This window comes from Dendrobates tinctorius, unplaced genomic scaffold (genome assembly GCF_039654945.1).
Source record: "Dendrobates tinctorius isolate UK_male_01 unplaced genomic scaffold, ASM3965494v1 ptg000145l, whole genome shotgun sequence".
In the NCBI taxonomy this organism is placed as follows: domain Eukaryota; kingdom Metazoa; phylum Chordata; class Amphibia; order Anura; family Dendrobatidae; genus Dendrobates; species Dendrobates tinctorius.
In genome coordinates this window covers 14770465-14793540 of record NW_027361812.1, presented here as the reverse complement: position 1 = coordinate 14793540, position 23076 = coordinate 14770465, and positions in this window count along the sequence as shown.

Sequence of the window (23076 nt, the reverse complement as noted above, 5' to 3'; positions counted from 1 at the left end):
TTCCCCACAGAACGGGCCAAGGTGGCATTTGTTATATCCCTACTGTCGGGCAAGGCTCTGGAATGGGCTACGCCTTTGTGGGAGCGCGGTGATCCTGAGATACGGATTGCAGGGCACCTGTTAATGGCCATCAAGCAGGTTTTCCTTGGCCCACGGGTCACGCATGACACGTCTCTGCAGTTGCTCGCACTGACTCAGGGGTTGCTCTCGGTTAGCCAGTATGCTGTCCGTTTTTGGACACTGGCGTCCGAGCTGGAGTGGTCCAACAAGGCCCTTATCCCCGATTTTTGGCATGGGCTAGCGGAGCATGTCAAGGATGCTCTCTCAACTAGAGAGATCCCCACCAGCCTGGAGGAGCTAATTTTTGTTTCCTCGTGTATCGACCTCCGTTTTCCGGAGCGCGGTATGGAGCGTGCTCACTCCAAGCGAAGAGCTAGCTCGGCTCCCAAATTTTTTGAACCTCTTGAACTGCCTGAGCCACAGGTTCTACTCCCAGAGCCCATGGAGGTGTTTGGCACCGGTTTGGATACAGGTCCGGCCCAAGAGCCCTTTTGCGGTTGTTACCATGTGTGTGCTGCTTCTCAGGAAGCCAGCTCCCCGCAATGCTCGGAATCTGAACCGGTCGTCGAGACCTTTGTCCCTCCTCATCTTAGGACTCAGGTTCTCGACTTGGCACATGCGTCCAATGCGCACAACCATCGGGGCTATATGCAAACCACGAAGCTATTGGCAGGTGCGTATTGGTGGCCCCACAGGGCTCGGGACATCAAAAGATTTATTCAGGCATGCACCTCATGTGCTCAGGATAGCCTTCCTAAGCAGAGGGTAGCAACGGCCGCTGACTCACGGCGACGCTCTGTTGCATCGGCCGCTCCCACCATTTCCCAGGTGTCTCTTCTGAAACCTGGTGACCTTGCCTCCACTGATGCCATCCAGGTGTCCCGGTTTACCGTCTCACCTACCAGGACACCAAGCTCGCCTTCGGACGAGTTTGTGCCCTATGACACCACAGGGCACAGGTTGATGGTCTGGAGGGCTCAGGGAGGAGGGGGCCCTAGGAGGGGGGGTAATGCTAGGAGTCAGATTTCTGCCTCTCCCTTGCTGAAATCTAGATCCTCACATGCTGCAGTCTCCTGCGCCTTTCCTGCTGTAGAGGAGATTGCAGAGGAGATTGCCCTGCGGCAACTCTCTCCAGAGGCTAAGTCCTTTGTTCCCTCATCTGAGCATGCTCATGGAATGAGTTCGGGAGTCAGGTGCTCAGGTCTTGTGTCGAATCCCATTGGCTCTTCCTGGAGCCTTGGAGATTTCCGGAAGGTCCCGTTCGCTATAAAAAGCGCGCATGGCTGTTCCGCCATGTGCTAGTATATTCCTGCTTGCTGCTGTTTGTTTGTTGATGGATGCTTGGACTGGTGAATGACTCATTTGAAACCCCCATTCCTCTGATACTACATCTGTGTGAGTGTTTGAGTTCTGCCAGTAGCAGCGCTAGTGCTAGCGCGCATTTGCTCCATCTACATCAGCAGCTTAGCGTCTGACATCGCACCTGCGTTACCAGTGGTGTCACTAGGCGGCACTATCCACGCCGCACTGCAGTAGCAGCTTATTAGCGTGTTTGCGGTTGCAATGTTGTGCACACTTGTCTCCACGGTAGGTCTCTGTGGGTGTAGTGCTGTCATATTTTAACTGCTCCGGTGACCATTTACCGTCTGTGTGCTGCTGAATTCCTGTGCACCTAACAGGTTCAGCATACTTATATTTATTATTTGTCTATACGACTCTGTGAGTTAAACAGAGTCTGTGCTGTGCACTTTGGGTGTAGTTTAACCCCGTGCACACTACCGCCAGATTGCTCTGTCGTCACTTAGCTGCGGTTTTCCATCCTCCGCACGGTGGACCCCGAGTGGCGAAGGCACTTTATTTATATTTTTATTTAGTGCCTTCTGTCACTCCTAACACCAGTGACTTCATTGTTGATTTGCCCATAGCTATTCTGCTATTGACTTTTGGTGTCGTCACTGCATCTTGAGTGATCACTGATCCGTGAAGCTTGAAGTCCTTTTCAACTTCCAGTCCAGCGCTGTTCATCTCAAATGTGTTGCATTCATTCCTGTCAGTAGTCAATATCTGTAATAGAAAATACCTATTATATTTAAGTGCATTGTTGGAGATTTTGCATTGCGACCTGCAAGATTTTCTATTTATTACACTGCCAGTGGTGATAAGTGGATGGCCCAAATAAAAGAGCAGCAGCACTCTTCTCATCCTATTGTAAGGCTTTTACTGATACTTAATCATTAACAGTATGCCATTGCTGTTTATAAAAAAAAATCACAGAGGTCTTCTTTCAAGAATTCCTTTATCTTCCATCTAACTCAATCTAAGAAAAATGGTCTGGTTATGCTAATCAAACTCTGATAATAGTTTGATCAGAGCGGGATCAGTTTTTCTCAGAGGCAGAGAGAAAAAAAGTTTCTTTACCTTCTCTGTGAAAATTGGACCTCACTCAGATGTTTTCCACTGCCCCATAGATTTGCATTGCTGATATTGATCCAACAGTCGGATCAAAATCAAACATGTCACCAATTTTTTCCTCGAACAACTTGGTCTGAGGACTACATTGAACGTGTACATAGCCTCATAAAGTTACTTGGGTAGGAGTGCCATCCATGAAAACCAAGGATAAAGCTCGTCAGATATAATCAGTCATGTGCACAAGCCCAGAGAGAAAGAACATTGTATGTAAGGCCACGTTCAGTATTTTATATCAGTATCTGTAAGCTAAAGCCAGGAGTGGAACAATTGGGGAAAAGTGTAATAGAAACACGTCACCACTTCTGCATTTATCATTCACTCCTGGTTTTGGCTTACAATTACTGATATAAAAAACTGACCAAATACTGAACATGTGAATAAAGCCGTACAATGCAAGACATTTTCTGGATGGTATTGTGTGGTATACGGAGATACTCTGAGGTGCCACAGAGAGCCGCATGGTTTGCAGTATGGGTTCATACTAGTCCATATTGCAGTCTGATTGCCTCAGTACTTTCAGTACATAGGGCTTTAAACCCTATGCATCAGATTAAAGGGAATCACTGGAATTAGGCTCTCAGCTCCTACATCGTGCTGAGCTCAAATTACCTTTAAATTGTAATATTACCGTACATTTATAAAGTTCAGCTCACTCTAGTAATATTCCTTTTGGGACAGAGGTTTTAGCATTTTGATCCTTGTAATGTACAGAAGTCAGTTATGAAAAGTTATAGATTAGCTTTACATTCTGGCTCATAGACATATCTTGACTAGGAGGTCTCTGTCTTCTTTTGACATGCACATAGTCTAATAAGACAGGTAGAGAGGGGTAGTCCTCATGAGACAAACCCTTGTATTGCCCTAAGTGTTTATAGGTTAAATGAGAAAGTTTATCTGTACATGAAGATATAATAGAGCAGGTGAAACATTGCAGAATAAATCACCTCCATCACCGTCCAAGCCCGACAGGTGCTAATCCCTATCTCCCTCCGCACAACGCCTTCCATTCATTGGAGAATCCCCCACGCGACTGAACTAAGCTCTCCCTCTAAGTGCCAGAAATGCCCTGTCAGCTCTATGTGTATGTGTCTACGGCATATAAGGAGGGGACCGGTTTCTTGCCTTTGGCTTTTTGTGTGAGAGCAGTGACAATAGCATCATAGAGTAATTATGATGACCACAAAGTTTAGGTATTCATTTCTTTTTGTTCACATACCTTTGTTATGGCTCCTCGGCTCTTACTTCCACCTCTCAAATACTTAGAAGCAACCTCACCTTGTCTGGGTCTCCTCCATGGATGTCACTCATTTATCTACATCCACAGACTAATTATGAGCTGTCAAAAGATGTGTGTTTAGACTGTCTTTCTATATGCTTTCTAAGCCAATGATTGCTGCAGAGGTACAAGAAAACAGAGGACGTAAAGGTGAGGAAGAACAAGCTGGGGAACACCAAGCAACATAATATTACAAAAAATGTTCTATAGCCAAATACATGAGGTCATCATGACATTACACTCTAGAGAGTGCACTGTATCTGCCTAGATAACAACTAAAAAGTCATACAATGAAGAATAAGTCATGCAATAAAGAATAAGCATTGAAGTTAGATGACATTTTCATAGAATGTCTATCAAAGAAAGGATATGCAATAGTAACACCTTCAGTACTTCTGAACTCTGGCAACCAAGAGAAGATAGTTGCCAGTCCCAGCATTGGTGTATGGATGAGAGATACAGTATGAAGGGGAACTTATGGCCCAATTCATTTGCAACTTCTTTGAAGTCTGTTTTATATGTATTTGTGGCGCCCCTGAGGGTTCAGTTGCCACAGAGGTACTGCACCTCCTCCTGAGGTGTGGTACCCCACCATTCAGGTAAGGTGGAGACACCTGACCACACTCCAACACCTGCATCCCACACAACATAGTAGTGTAGCAAAGCACCCTTTGGTGGCTCCCTGCTTGGAACACGAAGCGTGCTGGGAGGCAGGTGGAGTTTAGTTTGCACTAAAAGAGCGGAAAGAGGATAGGATATAGTCAGTCACAGGAGTCTGACGAGGTCAGTCTGTGAAAGGAGATCCCCTGAGTGGGATGGAGAAAGGAAGTGCTGCAGCTGACCTCAGTGATCTGGGTCCGCTGGCACAAGAAAGGAACATTGATATAAAGCCTGACTCTCCATAAGAAAGAAAGGATTGATACGGAACGTGAGGAGAATAAGAGAACAAGGACCATGGTTAGAGGAGAACCCTTCCCAAGTTCTAGCACAAGGTCGGGGTCCGGTCCCCGAGGTTGTATGGATACTAATGGTCCTGCAGCAGACACCGGAGGAATAGAAGCAGTGACCACTTTATTCCCACACCACACTTGAGGGCACAACAGCAACGTGTGTGAGCCGGGACTAGGTAGAAGGAGTGCCCTGTGTTCTCCCATGCTATTGGCCTTGCTATTCTTTAGCCATCTATTTATGGCGCTCACATTAGTTCCATGACATGCCCCCTGAGGAAGGAACTGTATCCGAAACGCACGTTGGGGTCTGGCAGCGTGTGACAGCCTGGTGTTAACCCATTCTGGTATGTGCCTGGGTCATTATGACCTATGAGGCCCTATTAACTCTGGTATATTTATTTAGATATAGTCTTTGTGTGAGCCAGCTGGGATTTTTCCCATACTTCGTTCTGCTGGCTACTCACTGATTGGATTTACTTAACCCCTGGTCATCTGGGTCTCCTTTTATACATTATTCACTTATTACTCTGCACATCCTGATCATTGTATACCATCATATATGGGTGCACTGTGCTTCTTACACGCTGCCAATTTTCTTTTGGTGTCACTGTTGCATGTATTTATTGCCATTTTTATCTCTGGTTTTGAATAAAGATTTATATTTTTTATATATACTTGGACTCTTGTGCACTGGTTTTCTTCTGCTTTATTTATAGTTTTCAGTGTGTCCCACACCGCTTTATAATGAGCTATGTTGAATTTTTCTATTTACTATCTCTTATTATTTATTATACATGATGGTACTCTGGCATAGCTTATTTTGTCGCCCTTTTTCGTATTCATTGCAATAAAATGTAATAAGCGGCGATCAAAACATTGTATCTACCCCAAAATGATATCAGTTAAAACCTGAGCTCAGGGTGCAAAAAATAATCCATCACATAGCCCAAGATCCTGAAAAATGGAAATGCTATTTGTCTTGGAAAATGGTGACAAATGGAAAAACTTTTTTTCATACAAATTTTGGAATCTTTTTTATCACCACTTAAATACAAAAAATATATATATACACACATGTTTGGTATCTGCATACTCGTAGTGACCTGGAGAATCATATTCTCAGGTCAGTTTCTACAATGCTGTGAAAATGGTAAATAAAACACCCCAATAAAGTACTTTTTTTTTGCAATTTTCACTGCACTTGGAATTCTTTTTCCATCTGGTAAAATCAATAGTGCCATTCAAAAGTACAACTCGTCTTGCAAAAAAAAAAAGTCCTCATACTGCTATATTGACAAAAATATTTTTTTAAAAAGTCATAGCTCTTAGAAGGGGAGGAAAAAAATTAGAATAAAAAAGCATAAAATGACCATGGCGTGAAGAGGCTAAAAATTTGCAGGTCATATATCAGGCCCTTAAAGTCATAATGCTGGAATTGTAGTCAACCATTACATATAAATAGGAAGCTAAAATAACACATTGGAAGAAAACATTATAGTTGTAAGTTGTAAAACCAGGTGAGTGCATATTTCCCAACAGAGCCATGAGGCTGCAGGCTAGTAATTATCTTCATTACTGAAAAAGCATATACCATTCCAGGGTGACCCATGTCGGTTATAGGATGGACACCTGTTTCTAGTGCTGAGAAACTATGACTGATGTATGTTTGGATGAGGTGAAGACTTAGGCCACGAGCACACATTGAATATTTGGTCAGTATTTCACATGAGTATTTGTAAGCCAATAAGGAGTGGAACAATCAGAGGAAAAGTATAATAGAAACATGTCACCACGTCTATATTTATCACCCACTGCTGGTTTAGGCTTACAAATACTGAGGTAAAATACTGATCAAATACTGAACATGTGAACGTGGCTTAACAGTGTGTAAGTACTCACATTATAGTTTCCGAAAATTGTTAGGCAGTTTGTTCTGCCTTCATACACGTTGACACGGTGTGCAATCTAGCATACAGCTTAAACCACCTTCTATCTTCCAAAATAAGCAGACCGTTCTCTGTAGTCTAACTTGTTTATTGGTGAAGAATATAGAACATGCGGTAAAACTATAAAGAATACAAATGACATGGGTCAGTACTGGGCAGATGATCACACAGCTAACACAATTACAGGAAGTATACAGTGTGATGCAAACTTTACATAGAAATACACAGGTGTCTAATTACATCTACTGAGCGCTGGCTGCTATACAGTTAATAACATCTCTGTACAACACTGCATTGCAAGAAAAGATATTACTCTTACCAGATATGCTTTACCCGGATAACAAACTCAAGTAGGGGAGTTGCAGGAGGACAGATAAACACGTGTGTCTTTATGAAATGCACAGAAGGAAAATGGCATCTTCCTCATCCCAGAATAAATTGCTTCATTCCCACAATGCATTGCTTCAATCTCACAGTGCAACACTTCTGTAAAAGACACAGGCTGTAAAGCTATTTAAGACACAGCTATAAATTCAGCCACCACTAGATGGTGCTATAACTAAACCAGAATGATACAAACATATTTGCCCTATATTCAGAGGGCAGAACACAGTTATTTCCCTTCTAGGCTCCAAGTAAAGGATTTGATGTTTCCACCAAATAAGATGCAAATTGTTGATTCCGATAAGAATCTTTTGGTGAATTAGAACATTCACACATCAGTATATTTGGATCAGTATATTTGGATCAGTATTTTTATGCCAACCAGGAGTGTCGCCAAAACACTAAACAGTGGTCCATCTTTCAGTTATAGTTTTTCTCTGTAAGTTCCACTCTTGGCTTTGGCATACTGTACAAACACTGATGCAAAAATGCTGTTGTGTGAATGAAACCTTAATCTGGTGAGGTAACACTTTCATTATGTGGTTCCTCCCTACATACTCACGTGTTAGAGACCTGTCAGTCAACTAAATCAGTGCAGGGCGGCAGCAGAAGTAAAAGAACGCATATGTCATGTGAGGACCGCAAAGGTCAAGATAAGTCGCTACCGACTCTCACAGCTAGTCTAAACTTCCAGTTGGTTTGTAAGAATCTGGCTGGGGTTCATCGCCACTCTAACGCCTCACTACTATTTTCCAAGCACATACGATGAGGGCCATATGCTCCTTGCTGTGCCATTGCATCTTCAATTCCCCATAAGAGAACTCATGTTCCAGCTTGGCCATCTCCCCCTCTATAACTCTCAGGTCTGGCTATGCTTTGGCTTCTTTTCTAATCTAGATAATGTTTGCTTTAGACCGCTTGCTTGAAATGACGAATCATTTCTCCACATTCTATTTGCTTTAGGCCACCTTGCTTGAGCTAAGGAACCTTCTGCCACTTAGTGCTTGTTTCCCTCAGAAGGTGATATCCGATATATGGTCATTGGTCTCTCCCCTTTCACACAAACACCCATTTTAATGCAGGTATGTGAGCAACTGAACCATAGGTACTTTACTTCTCAAGTTCTCTTCTCTATCTACCTAACAATAGGTACTGACTTCCTTTAACCATGAATCTTCTTCTCCAACATGGGCTGGCCCTAATAGTTAACCCTGTCTGCAAGTAACCATCTGTTGCAAGCCACTGTGAGGCAGTGACCATTATCATGTAGGGGTCGCTGTGTGTTCCCCCAGGAAGTGCACAGAGGCGTAATGAGGCCATGGGAGTGCATTGCAGTGACAGGCATTGCTGTGGTTGCAATGTGGAATAAAAGTGAGTATAGGTCTTTGACATGGTGGTTATCCAAGGCAGATTTAGGGAAAACCTGTTCTAGGTTTTTGGTGTTTTGAAATGGACTAGAGGATGATAGTATTGCAGTCTGTTTCATTCCTGGCCCGGGTCATCCATGTGGCACATGGCCACAGAGTCCAGTTAAAAGCCCTGCCGTAAAGGATTTGGGTGTGTCAGGGTCAGTGTCAGTGTGGTGTTTGCAAGAGTGCAGAGCAGAAGGTTCTGCAGAGCTCCACCTGTGAGGCAGCACAGGCAAGCAGAGCCAAACAGTTAAGGGAGCTTAAAGGCCTGGCACCCAAAGAGTACATGGAGGTGCAGTTGTAAAGCGGCCAGGGTAGTAGTCGTGGCAACTGACTGTACTGTTCCCACACCCCAACGCCCCACAGATGAGATATAATGTCTTTCCCGCTGCATGTGGAGCATGCACAGGAGAACACTCACATTCACTGCCAGAGTCCTCTCGGCTGTGATCACTCCAGTTCCTCATCCATTAACTTCAAAAACCACTTCAGAACCACTTCAGAACCACTTCTCTTTTTCCAAAGGTTTAACTTTACTGAGGGTATTCATCCCACCTGCAGCACAATCTACACTGAGTGGCATTTCCTCAGCTCTCCCTTTTTCTCTTGCAGTCTCTCTCTCCTTCCTGCAATCCCTGCCTTGTCTTGGGACAATTTCTACCCACTCCTGGACAATCCCTGTCCCGCTTCTGGACAATCCCTGTCCCATTCGTGCTCCAGGCCCACCAGCTACCTGCCATTCTCGGGTCCGGCTTCAATGGGAAAAGGTGCCAGGTTTGCCATCTCAGCTTCACTTGCCCCGGTCATAGACCCCTGATTCTCTTCAGGTTGGTCTCTGTTCTAGCTGGTGACCGCCCGCACATTCCTCAGCCTGGAGCCCCTTCCTGCCATAGTAGCTTTATCCCCATGGCTGGCAGACTGTCACTTCTCACTGTTCACTACTCCATCCTGACTGCACTGAGCCCTAACCAGGAAGTGCCCTCCTATATCTCACTGCTATGTGTTGCCCTGCTCTGTAACCCCTCCCAACAGGAAAACCCCTATGCTAACTAATCCTAAATTAGTAATCCTATTCCCTATCTCCATTGTGACCCACTAATCTAATCACACTATTTTCCAATACTAACCTCTATACTATCCCTACTTCTACACATATTAAATGCATCACAATACATTACATAAACTGCTATGATCTGGAGGTGGACTGTCTTGTGCCTGGTGGTAAACCAGAGGAGGAATGGCATGTTTATTGACTACAATCCAGAGGATATCGTTCCCGGCAGCGATATGGAGTTGAACATTAAACAGACTTTTGTTTTGAACTTTGCGGGCTCAGTGCCTCATCACTACTCAGTGTGGATACCGTTGCACGACATATGGTTAGAGAATGCGGGCAGTGTGAACTGAGGCATACCCCAAATAGTGCTGCATGTCAGTAAGCAAGCCTGTAATGCTACAGCTCTAGCTGGTTGGAAAAATGGAGGCGTTTTCGAAACAGGTGGTCCTTATTCAGCATCAGCAGCAGGAGCTACTGTTCCAGCAGCAGCAAGAGGCGCTGCAGTTTTAGCAGCAGCAGGAGCTACTGTTCCAGCAGCAGCAAGAGGCACTGCAGTTGCAGCAGCAGCTGCAGGAGCATCAGCAGTGTAAAGAGGAGACCTGTTATGAATGGGTCACTGAGGAGGATGGCAGGAACAGGCTAAGCCACCAGAAGACCAGAGAGGTATGTAACTAAGCAGATTGCAGACCCCTGATCCTATCAACACAACTAGCAGTAGCCGTGGAGCGTTCCTATGGTGCCCTAGATGCTTCATCACAGCCGGAAAACTAACTAAGCTTAAAGACAGAAAGGTGAAATCTAACTTTCCCGGAGCAGATCCCAAAAGGAATAGACAGCCCCCAAACATATATTGTCAGTGAGACAAGATGAGACACAAACACAGGCAGAGAACAGACTGAGCAAACAGTGGGACCCAAGCTGTCTAGACAGGACAGGACAGAAAAGATACTGTCTGCAATCATGCACAAAACCCTAAAAAAACCAACAGTTCTGATATACTAAAAACCTGAGGCCACACGACCTCACCCCCGCTAGATCGGCACTCTGGTATAACCTGGAAGAAAAGCAAAAAGATACTAACATAACAGGGGACTGAACAAGCTGCAACATATGAAGCATGGCCCAGCGCTGCCCCCAGCAGGGAGCATGCTGAACCAGATTAAATGCAAAGGATTAGCAAAAGAATCACTTAACTGAACCATGCAGATCAGGCAGGGGACAAAAGAACTCCAAACGCACAAGGAGGAAAATCACCAGCAACCTTCAAGAGCAGCCAGCTCAATTATATGCTCCCAGCCAGTAATCCCAGGTTCCCAATTATCGTCATCAGGTGGGGAACTTCCATCAACCTGGCCAGCTCCACTACTCTCAGTAACCACCAGAGGGAGCAGAGGGAGCTTCAGCTCAGAAATATGAGCAAGGGAATTCACAACAGTACCTGTTATGAATGGGTCACCGAGGAGGAAAACAAGACCAAGCCAAGTCACAGAAGACCAGAGAGGTTGGTAACTACGCAGATTGCAGACCCCTGATCCTAACCACACAACTAACAGCAGCCGCAGAGCGTACCTACGATGATTCTAGATGCCGCGTCACAGCCGGAAGACTAAATAAGCCTAAAGCAAGAAAAGGGGAAATCTAAAACTGCCCCAGAGCAGACCCCAAAGGAATAGACAGCTCCCACACATGTATTGACGGAGAGACAAGATGAAAACACTAACACAGGTAGGGAAATAAGCAAACAATGGGGCCCACACTAGCTAGAAAGGACAGGAAAGGAAAGATACTGTCTGCAATCACGCCAAAAAACCCTGCAAAAATGTCCAACACTTCTGATAGAAAAAAAATACTCTGAAGTTACTAGACTTCTCCCACTATATCAGCACTCTGGCATATTCTGAGAACACAGCAAAAAGAGGCCAATCTAATAAAGGACAAAAAGCAAACTGGCACATACAGACATAAGAGTGGAAATTCAGCACAGCCCCAGCCGGGACTGGCTGACCACACAAAAAACTGAATAGACCAAACCAAATCAAATGTGAACATTAGCAAAGACAACTTAGCTTGAGAAGGCAGGAACTGAGCTGGAAACTAAGACCTCAGGAGGCAGGAAAAAAATCACCAGCATGGGAATAGGGAGTCGGCTGTCGTAAATCCAGTCTGAGACTCCAGATGTCCAGTCCTCTTCCTCATTATCAGGTGGCAGGTCTCTGTTAATTAGATCAGCTTCACTACCACCAGCCACCACCAGAGGGAGCCCGGAAAGAGAACTCACAACTCATCTGTCAGCACAGCCAGCTCCCTCACCAGAAACCAGAGGCAGACCAGAAAATGAGTTCACAACAGAACCCCCCCTTGAGGAGGGGTCACTGAACCCTCATCCACGCCACCAGGCCGATCAGGATGGTCCCGGTGAAAAGCACGAACCAATCTCTTGGCATGAATGTCAGAAGCAGAGAACCAAGAATTATCCTCCTCGCTATAACCCTTCCACTTGACCAAGTACTGAAGTCTTTGTCTAGCCAGACAAGAATCCAATATCTTCTCTACCTCATACTCCAAATTACCCTCAACCAGTACAGGGCAAGGGGGCGCCGCCATGGGAACTACTGGCTACACAAACCTTTTCAACAAAGATTTATGAAAAACGTTATGAATCTTAAACGTAACTGGAAGAGCCAAACGGAAAGAAATGGGGTTAAGGATTTCCAAAATCTTATCAGGTCCAATAAACCTTGGCTTGAATTTTGGAGATGCAACCTTCATGGGAATAATTTTGAGGACAGCCAAACCATATCACCCACTTTAATCCGGGGACCTATGGTCCTATGCCGGTTGGAAAACCGTTGGGCCTTTTCCTGAGAGTGGGACAACTTATCCACTGCTTGGTCCCAAATCTGCTGCATTCTCTCTACCACAGAATCCACACGTGGGCAGGCAGAAGCTTCCACCTGCCCCAAAGAAAATCGAGGATGAAACCCAAAGTTACAAAAGAAAGGGGACATCAAAGTGGCAGAACTAGACCTATTGTTTAGCGCAAATTCGGCCAAGGGCAAAAATGAGACCCAATCATCCTGATCAGCAGATATGAAACATCTCAAATAGGACTCCAAAGTCTGGTTTGTTCTCTTAGTCTGCCCATTTGTCTGAGGATGAAATGCAGAGGAAAAAGACAACTGAATTCCCAGTTTGGAACAAAAAGCTCTCCAAAATCTGGAAACAAACTGGACCCCTCTGTCCGACACAATGTTCTCAGGAATCCCGTGCAAACGAACCACTTGTTGTAAAAACAAGGGCACCAACTCAGAAGAAGATGGCAACTTTGGGAGTGGTACAAGATGGACCATCTTAGAAAATCTATCACAGATCACCCAAGTAACAGTCATTCTCTGAGAGACAGGGAGATCAGAGATAAAATCCATTGAGATATGGGTCCACGGTCTCCTGAGCACCGGCAGGGGCATCAACAAACCAATAGCACGAGAACAGGGCTTAGACCGAGAACATGTAAATTGTGCAACACCAAAATTTACAATTCTCTTGATGGTCCGGGGCGACCCACATTACCACCTGGGTCCAAAACTGGGGTTTATTCTCCACCAAAGGGGTAGCATCAATACCCCTCAAGGGAATAAGGGTTCTCAGGGGCACCATGGGGAAACCACAACGCTTGGCAAAGTCAAGATCCATCAGATTCAAAGCTGCTCCTGAATCAACAAAGGCCTTAGCAGAAAATGTAGACAAGGAGCAGATCAAGGTAACTGCCAACAGGAACTTAGGCTGTACGCTGCCCACTGCAAATGCGTGAGTAAAAGTTTTTTTTTGTTTAGGGCAGACAGAAATAACATGAGAGGCGTCCCCACAAAAGAAGCATAACTTATTACGCTTTCTGAACTCTTGACGTTGCGCCCTAGACAAATCCCTATCACATTGCATGGGTTCAGAAGTTTGTTCAAAAGGCAGCACCGCCTCTCGCGTATTTTTACGTTCACGTAAACGTCGATCAATTTGAATGGCTAATGTCATGGAGTCGTTAAGACCAGAAGTGACAGGAAATCCCACCATAACATGTTTTACGGTTTCTGACAGACCTTTCCGAAAGAGAGCTGCTAGGGCATCATCATTCAATTTAGTAAGGACCGCCCACTTTTGGAACTTCTGGCAATATAACTCCGCAGCATCCTGACCCTGGTTCAATGCCAATAAGGTTTTCTCAGGTTGATCAATAGCATTAGGTTCATCATACAACAACCCCAGGGCCTGAAAAAACGCATCTACATTAGACAGAATAGAATCTCCTGGTGTCAGAGAAAAAGCACAATCATGGGGATCACCGCGCAGCAGTGAGATGACAATTTTAACCTGCTGCACCGAGCTCCCCCGTGAATTAGGTTTCAAAGCAAGAAATAGTTTACAGTTATTCTTGAAATTCCAAAATTTTGACTGATCCCCCGAAAACACATCAGGAGTAGGGATCTTTGGTTCTACAGCAGATGATTGAGCGAGATAAGCAGAAATTCCCCGCACTTCAGCAGCGAGCTGCTCAACACGATCGGTCAATTGCTTAGTCTCCATTAAAGAAAAATCCTACTACGGCCCCAGAGAAAAAGAGGAAAAAATATATAAAAGATTCTGACACCCTTTTTTTTTTTTTTTTACAATTCTTTCCTTCATTTGAGTACCCTAGAGTCTGCGGTTGTGGCTGGTGATTCTGTTACGAATGGGTCACCGAGGAGGATGGCAGGAACCGGCCAAGCCACCCAAAGACCATAGAGGTTGATAACTAAGCAGATTGAAGACCCCTGATCCTATCAACACAACTAGCAGTAGCCGTGGAGCGTTCCTACGGTGCCCTAGACGCTTCGTCACAGCCGGAGAACTAACTAAGCCTAAAGACAGAAAGGTGAAATCTAAACTGCCCTGGAGCAGATCCCCAAAGGAATAGACAGAAACCCAAACATATATTGTCGGTGAGACTAGATGAGACACAAACATAGGCAGAGAACAGACTGAGCAAACAGTGGGGCCAAGCTGTCTAGACAGGACAGGACAGAAAAGATACTGTCTGCGATCATGCACAAAACCATAAAAAAATCCAACACTTCTGATATACAAAAAACCTGAGGCCACACTGTTATGATTGAGTCACCGTAGGAGGCAAAAAACAGAAATGCTAGCTAAGTCCAGAAAACCAGAGAAGTTGGCAGCTATCGGATTGCAGACCCCTGAACCTATCAACACAACTAGCAGTAGCCGTGGGGGGTTCCTACGATGCCCTAGACCCCTCGATCACAGCTGGAGAATTAAATAGGCCTAAAGAAAGAAAGGGGAAATCTAAACTGCCCCAGAGCAGACCCCAAAGCAATAGGCAGCCCCCAACATATAATGACGGTGAAGCAAGATGAAAATACTAACACAGACAGAAAGATAGACTGAGCAAAGAGGGGCCCAAGCTAACTAGACAGAAAAGGACAGGAAGGCTGCTGTCTGCAATCCGTGAAAAACCCTATGAAAATAAGAGCCAACAGACTGACAGTGAAAAAGGCCCTGAAGACGCTAGGCTTCAAAAAGCTATGTCAGTACTCAGGAATATACTGAAGACAGAGCTACAGGCAAAAGGAGATTCAGCTCACCCCAGCAGGGAATGGCAGAATACAGAAAAGCAAGGAAAACAAAAAACAAAACCAAAAGCTTAACAGGCAAAACAGAAAACTTAGCTTGAGAGGAGCAGGAATCAGACTGGTGTCCTAGAAGTCCACAGAGAAATCACCCACAGGGCAGAAGGGCGTCGGCAGCCTTATATCCAGTCCGTGACTCCACTCAGCCAGTCATCCTCATTAGACTCAGGTGCCTCATAATCAGGCTCATTACCTTCCTTTACCAGAATAGGGAGTTCACCAGACCCCAGTGACGAAGGGGAAAATGTACTCACAACAGTACCTCCCCTTGAGGAGGGGTCACCGAACCCTCAACCACGCCACCAGGGCGATCAGGGTAAGCCCGATGAAATGCACGCACCAATCTTTTGGCATGAATATCAGAGGCAGAGACCCAGGAATTATCCTCCTGACCATAACCCTTCCACTTAACCAAATACTGGAGTCTCCGTCTAGCCAGACGGGAATCCAGTATTTTCTCTACCTCATATTCCATGTTACCTTCAACCAATACAGGGTCTGGAGGTGCCACCCCAGGAGCAACTGGTTCAACAAACCTCTTCAACAAGGACTTATGGAACACATTATGGATTTGAAATGTGACAGGAAGAGCCAAACGAAAAGAGACCGGATTAATAATCTCCAAAATCTTGTAAGGTCCAATAAATCTAGGCTTAAACTTAGGAGAAGCCACCTTCATAGCAATATTATTTGATGATAACCACACCATATCACCAATCTTAAACTGGGGACCAATGGTCCTATGTCGATTGGAAAACCGCTGGGCCATTTCCTGGGAGAGAGATAACTTATCCACCACTTGGTCCCAGATCTGGTGCATTCTCTCCACCACAGTGTCAACACCTGGGCAGGCAGAAGGCTCCACCTGCCCTGAAGAAAATCGAGGATGAAACCCAAAGTTATAAAAAAAAGGTGACATCAAAGTGGCAGAACTAGCTCTATTATTTAAAGCAAATTCGGCCAAGGGCAAAAATGAAACCCAATCATCCTGATCAGCAGAAATAAAACATCTCAAATACGACTCCAAGGTCTGGTTTGTTCTCTCTGTCTGCCCATTGGTCTGAGGGTGAAAAGCAGAGGAGAAGGACAACTGAATTCCCAGCTTGGAACAGAAAGTCCTCCAAAATCTAGACACAAACTGAACTCCTCTGTCAGATACAATGTTCTCAGGAATCCCGTGTAAGCGAACCACCTGTTGCAAAAACAGGGGCACCAACTCAGAGGAAGATGGCAACTTAGGGAGTGGTACAAGATGAACCATCTTAGAGAACCTATCACAAATCACCCAAATAACAGTCATTCTTTGAGAGACCGGCATATCAGAGATGAAATCCATTGAAATATGGGTCCATGGCCTCCTGGGGACCGGCAAAGGCATCAACAACCCACTAGAGCGAGAACAAGATTTAGACCGGGAGCAAGTCCCACAGGACTGCACAAAATTCCTGACATCATGAGACAAGGTGGGCCACCAAAAAGAGCGACTCACCAGATCTCTAGTACCAAAAATACCTGGATGACCAGCCAATGCAGAGCAATGAACTTCAGACATCACTCTCTTCTTCCACTGGTCAGGAACATACAACTTTCCACTGGGACAACGCTCAGGTTTGTCCTCCTGGAACTCTTGCAGAGCAAGTCTCAAATCGGGCAAGATGGCAGAAAGAACTACCCCTTCGCCTAAGATGGTAGCAGGCTTGGTCACCACAGGAGAATCAGCAAAGAAACTCCTAGAGAGGGCGTCTGCCTTGACATTCTTAGTTCCAGGAAGAAAAGAGACCACAAAATCAAAACGTGTAAAAAACAAGGCCCACCTAGCCTGTCTAGGGTTCAAGCGTTTAGCCGACTCTAGGTAAATCAAATTCTTGTGGTCAGTGAGGACCACAACTTGATGTTTAGCTCCCTCCAACCAATGTCTCCACTCCTCAAATGCCCATTTCATGGCCAACAGTTCCCGATTCCCCACATCATAGTTACGTTCAGATGGAGAGAACTTTCGGGAAAAGAAAGCACAGGGATTCATTTTAGATGTTACAGGATCCTTTTGGGACAAAACAGCTCCTGCACCAATCTCAGAAGCATCCACCTCTACCTGGAACGGGAGTGAGACATCAGGTTGCCGCAAAACCGGGGCGGAGGTAAATCTTCGCTTCAGCTCCTGAAAGGAAGCAACAGCCTCAGGAGACCAATTCAACACATCAGCACCCTTCTTAGTCAGATCAGTCAATGGCTTGGCAATACTAGAAAATTATTTTGCCATAAATTTCCGATAAAAATTAGCAAAACCCAAAAACTTCTGGAGGGCCATCAAAGAAGTGGGCTGAACCCAATCATAAATGGCCTGTACCTTGGCCGGGTCCATTTCAATAGTTGACGGAGACAAAATAAATCCCAAAAATGAAATCTTCTGTACTCCAAAAAGGCATTTCGATCCTTTGACATACAGGGAATTCTCCCTTAAGATCCGGAACACAGTCCGAATATGTTCCACATGAGAATCCCAATCCTTGGAGAAGATCAAAATATCATCCTGAGAGATAATCAAAAATTTATCGACAAAGTCTCGGAAAATATCGTTCATGAAGCACTGGAAGACAGAAGGGGCATTAGTGAGCCCAAAAGGCATCACCAGGTACTCAAAATGTCCCTCCGGAGTATTAAACGCCGTCTTCCATTCATCCCCCTGCTTAATGAGGATAAGATTATACGCCCCCCTGAGGTTAAGCTTGGTAAACCAGCAAGCACCTCTAACTCTAGAGAATAGATCCGAAATCAGGGGTAACGGATACTGATATTTAATAGTAATTTTATTGAGGGCACGATAATCAATACAAGGACTTAAAGAACCATCCTTTTTGGCCACAAAAAAACCCCCGGCACCTAAGGGTGAAGAGGATGGTCTAATATGACCCTTCTCCAACGCCTCCTTAATATAGGACCGCATAGCCTCGTGCTCGGGTACAGATAAATTGAAGAGCCGACCCTTGTGAAATTTACACCCCGGGCTTAGTTCAATTGCACAGTCATAATTCCTATGAGGAGGCAAGGACGCAGACTCATTCTCACTAAATACATCATAAAAGTCCGCCAAATAGTCAGGAACATCATGCGACTGAGGAGAGGTGGAAAAAACCGGAGCCTCACTAAAGGCACACCGACAACCCCAACTCACCACAGACACAGATTTCCAATCCAAAACTGGATTATGAATTTGCAACCAGGGAAACCCCAGAACAACGGCATCATGCAGACCATGCAATACCAAAAGTCTGCAATTTTCTTGATGGTCTGGGGCGACCCGCATGACCACCTGGGTCCAAAACTGAGGTTTATTTTTAGCCAAAGGAGTAGCATCAATCCCCCTCAAAGGGATAGGCATCTGCAGAGGTGTCATCGGAAATCCACAACGTTTAGCAAAATCCAAGTCCATTAGGTTTAGCGCTGCTCCCGAATCCACAAAAGCCTTGGCGGAAAATGTGGACAGGGAGCAGATCAGAGTAATTGCCAGAAGAAACTTAGGTTGAACACCACCAACAGAAAACGTGTGTGCAAAGCGTTTCTCTCGTTTAGGACAAACAGAAATAATATGCGAGGCATCTCCACAGAAAAAACACAGCTTATTACGCCTTCTGAACTCCTGACATTGCGCTTTAGACAAAACTCTATCACATTGCATAGGTTCAGACATCTGTTCAACCGGTGGCAACACCTCTCGTGCAATCCTGCGTTCACGTAAACGCTGATCAACCTGAATGGCTAATGACATAGAATCGTCCAGACCAGAGGGAACAGGAAATCCCACCATAGTATCTTTTACAGCTTCTGACAAACCCTTCCGAAAGAGAGCAGCCAAGGCATTATCATTCCAGGTAGTAAGGACCTCCCACTTTCGGAAATTTTGACAGTACAACTCTGCAGAATCTCGACCCTGGTTCAATGCCAAAAGGGTCTTTTCAGCCTGATCAATAGCATTAGGTTCGTCATACAACAACCCCAAAGCTTGAAAGAATGCGTTCACATTAGTCAGAATAGGATTATCTGGTTTCAAAGAAAACACCCAATCCTGGGGATCGCCACGCAGCAAAGAGATGACAATTTTAACCTGCTGCGCGGAGCTCCCTGATGAGTTAGGCTTCAAGGCAAAAAATAATTTACAATTATTTTTGAAACTCAAAAATTTAGATCGATCCCCAAAAAATACATCAGGTGTAGGGATCTTTGGTTCAACAGCATGCGAATGAGCAAGGTAGGCGGAAATTCCCCGCACTTCCGCAGCGAGCTACTCCACACGATCAGACAATTGCTTTATCTCCATTGAGAGAGAAAAAAAAATTCCCCCTACGGCCTCAGAGATATAGAGGGAAGAATATACACACACCTTTTTTTTTTTAACACAATTCTTTCCTGCTATTGAATACCCTAGGATCTGCGGTATGGCGGGTGATTCTGTTATGATTGAGTCACCGTAGGAGGCAAAAAACAGAAATGCTAGCTAAGTCCAGAAAACCAGAGAAGTTGGCAGCTATCGGATTGCAGACCCCTGAACCTATCAACACAACTAGCAGTAGCCGTGGGGGGTTCCTACGATGCCCTAGACCCCTCGATCACAGCCGGAGAATTAAATAGGCCTAAAGAAAGAAAGGGGAAATCTAAACTGCCCCAGAGCAGACCCCAAAGCAATAGGCAGCCCCCAACATATAATGACGGTGAAGCAAGATGAAAATACTAACACAGACAGAAAGATAGACTGAGCAAAGAGGGGCCCAAGCTAACTAGACAGAAAAGGACAGGAAGGCTGCTGTCTGCAATCCGTGAAAAACCCTATGAAAATAAGAGCCAACAGACTGACAGTGAAAAAGGCCCTGAAGACGCTAGGCTTCAAAAAGCTATGTCAGTACTCAGGAATATACTGAAGACAGAGCTACAGGCAAAAGGAGATTCAGCTCACCCCAGCAGGGAATGGCAGAATACAGAAAAGCAAGGAAAACAAAAAACAAAACCAAAAGCTTAACAGGCAAAACAGAAAACTTAGCTTGAGAGGAGCAGGAATCAGACTGGTGTCCTAGAAGTCCACAGAGAAATCACCCACAGGGCAGAAGGGCGTCGGCAGCCTTATATCCAGTCCGTGACTCCACTCAGCCAGTCATCCTCATTAGACTCAGGTGCCTCATAATCAGGCTCATTACCTTCCTTTACCAGAATAGGGAGTTCACCAGACCCCAGTGACGAAGGGGAAAATGTACTCACAACAGTACCTCCACTTGAGGAGGGGTCACCGAACCCTCAACCACACCACCAGGGCGATCAGGGTAAGCCCGATGAAATGCACGCACCAATCTTTTGGCATGAATATCAGAGGCAGAGACCCAGGAATTATCCTCCTGACCATAACCCTTCCACTTAACCAAATACTGGAGTCTCTGTCTAGCCAGACGGGAATCCAGTATTTTCTCTACCTCATATTCCATGTTACCTTCAACCAATACAGGGTCTGGAGGTGCCACCCCAGGAGCAACTGGTTCAACAAACCTCTTCAACAAGGACTTATGGAACACATTATGGATTTTAAATGTGACAGGAAGAGCCAAACGAAAAGAGACCTGATTAATAATCTCCTAAATCTTGTAAGGTCCAATAAATCGAGGCTTAAACTTAGGAGAAGCCACCTTCATAGCAATATTTTTTGATGATAACCACACCATATCACCAATCTTAAACTGGGGACCAATGGTCCTATGTCGATTGGAAAACCGCTGGGCCATTTCCTGGGAGAGAGATAACTTATCCACCACTTGGTCCCAGATCTGGTGCATTCTCTCCACCACAGTGTCAACACCTGGGCAGGCAGAAGGCTCCACCTGCCCTGAAGAAAATCGAGGATGAAACCCAAAGTTACAAAAAAAAGGTGACATCAAAGTGGCAGAACTAGCTCTATTATTTAAAGCAAATTCGGCCAAGGGCAAAAATGAAACCCAATCATCCTGATCAGCGGAAATAAAACATCTCAAATACGACTCCAAGGTCTGGTTTGTTCTCTCTGTCTGCCCATTGGTCTGAGGGTGAAAAGCAGAGGAGAAGGACAACTGAATTCCCAGCTTGGAACAGAAAGTCCTCCAAAATCTAGACACAAACTGAACTCCTCTGTCAGATACAATGTTCTCAGGAATCCCGTGTAAGCGAACCACCTGTTGCAAAAACAGGGGCACCAACTCAGAGGAAGATGGCAACTTAGGGAGTGGTACAAGATGAACCATCTTAGAGAACCTATCACAAATCACCCAAATAACAGTCATTCTTTGAGAGACCGGCATATCAGAGATGAAATCCATTGAAATATGGGTCCATGGCCTCCTGGGGACCGGCAAAGGCATCAACAACCCACTAGAGCGAGAACAAGATTTAGACCGGGAGCAAGTCCCACAGGACTGCACAAAATTCCTGAAATCATGAGACAAGGTGGGCCACCAAAAAGAGCGACTCACCAGATCTCTAGTACCAAAAATACCTGGATGACCAGCCAATGCAGAGCAATGAACTTCAGACATCACTCTCTTCTTCCACTGGTCAGGAACATACAACTTTCCACTGGGACAACGCTCAGGTTTGTCCTCCTGGAACTCTTGCAGAGCAAGTCTCAAATCGGGCGAGATGGCAGAAAGAACTCCCCCTTCGCCTAAGATGGTAGCAGGCTTGGTTACCACAGGAGAATCAGCAAAGAAACTCCTAGAGAGGGCGTCTGCCTTGACATTCTTAGTTCCAGGAAGAAAAGAGACCACAAAATCAAAACGTGTAAAAAACAAGGCCCACCTAGCCTGTCTAGGGTTCAAGCGTTTAGCCGACTCTAGGTAAATCAAATTCTTGTGGTCAGTGAGGACCACAACTTGATGTTTAGCTCCCTCCAACCAATGTCTCCACTCCTCAAATGCCCATTTCATGGCCAACAGTTCCCGATTCCCCACATCATAGTTACGTTCAGATGGAGAGAACTTTCGGGAAAAGAAAGCACAGGGATTCATTTTAGATGTTACAGGATCCTTTTGGGACAAAACAGCTCCTGCACCAATCTCAGAAGCATCCACCTCTACCTGGAACGGGAGTGAGACATCAGGTTGCCGCAAAACCGGGGCGGAGGTAAATCTTCGCTTCAGCTCCTGAAAGGAAGCAACAGCCTCAGGAGACCAATTCAACACATCAGCACCCTTCTTAGTCAGATCAGTCAGAATCTCCTCTCCTCCAGACCCTGGGTACCATCTGCACATTTTCCGCTTACTTTGAGCATGGTGGCCATAGCCACATGTGGAAAGTAAGCGGATCAATGCAATCCTATGTGTGCGGAATTCCCGCGATTCCACACAAAGAATGAGCCTGCTGCATATTTTTCCGCGATGCGATTTTGCCGTGGAAAAATACGCAGCATTAGCACAGCATGTGCGGAATGCCATTGAATACAATGGGCTGCTTATTTTATGCATTTTCCCAGCGTTTACGTCGTGTTTTCGCAGCGAAAAAGCGCGGCAAAAACGCATAAAGTCCGTGGGAATTCCGGATATGTGCACATAGCCTAAAGAGACTTTTGTTTTGAACTTTGCTGGGCCACTGCCTCATCACTGCTCAGTGTGGATACCACTGCACTACAGCCACAAAAATAAAAACAACATTTAAAACATTGTAATGCATTATATAACCATTAACTTCTTCAAGTGGGGGGCAGCTGCACTCCTTTACAGATGTCATGACATCCATCCACTATAAGGACCTATTGTTTCTTTGTAGAAGCCCTATATATTGGACAGGACAGTCTGCTGCATTTTAATATACAGTTAAAGGTGTATTCACATCTC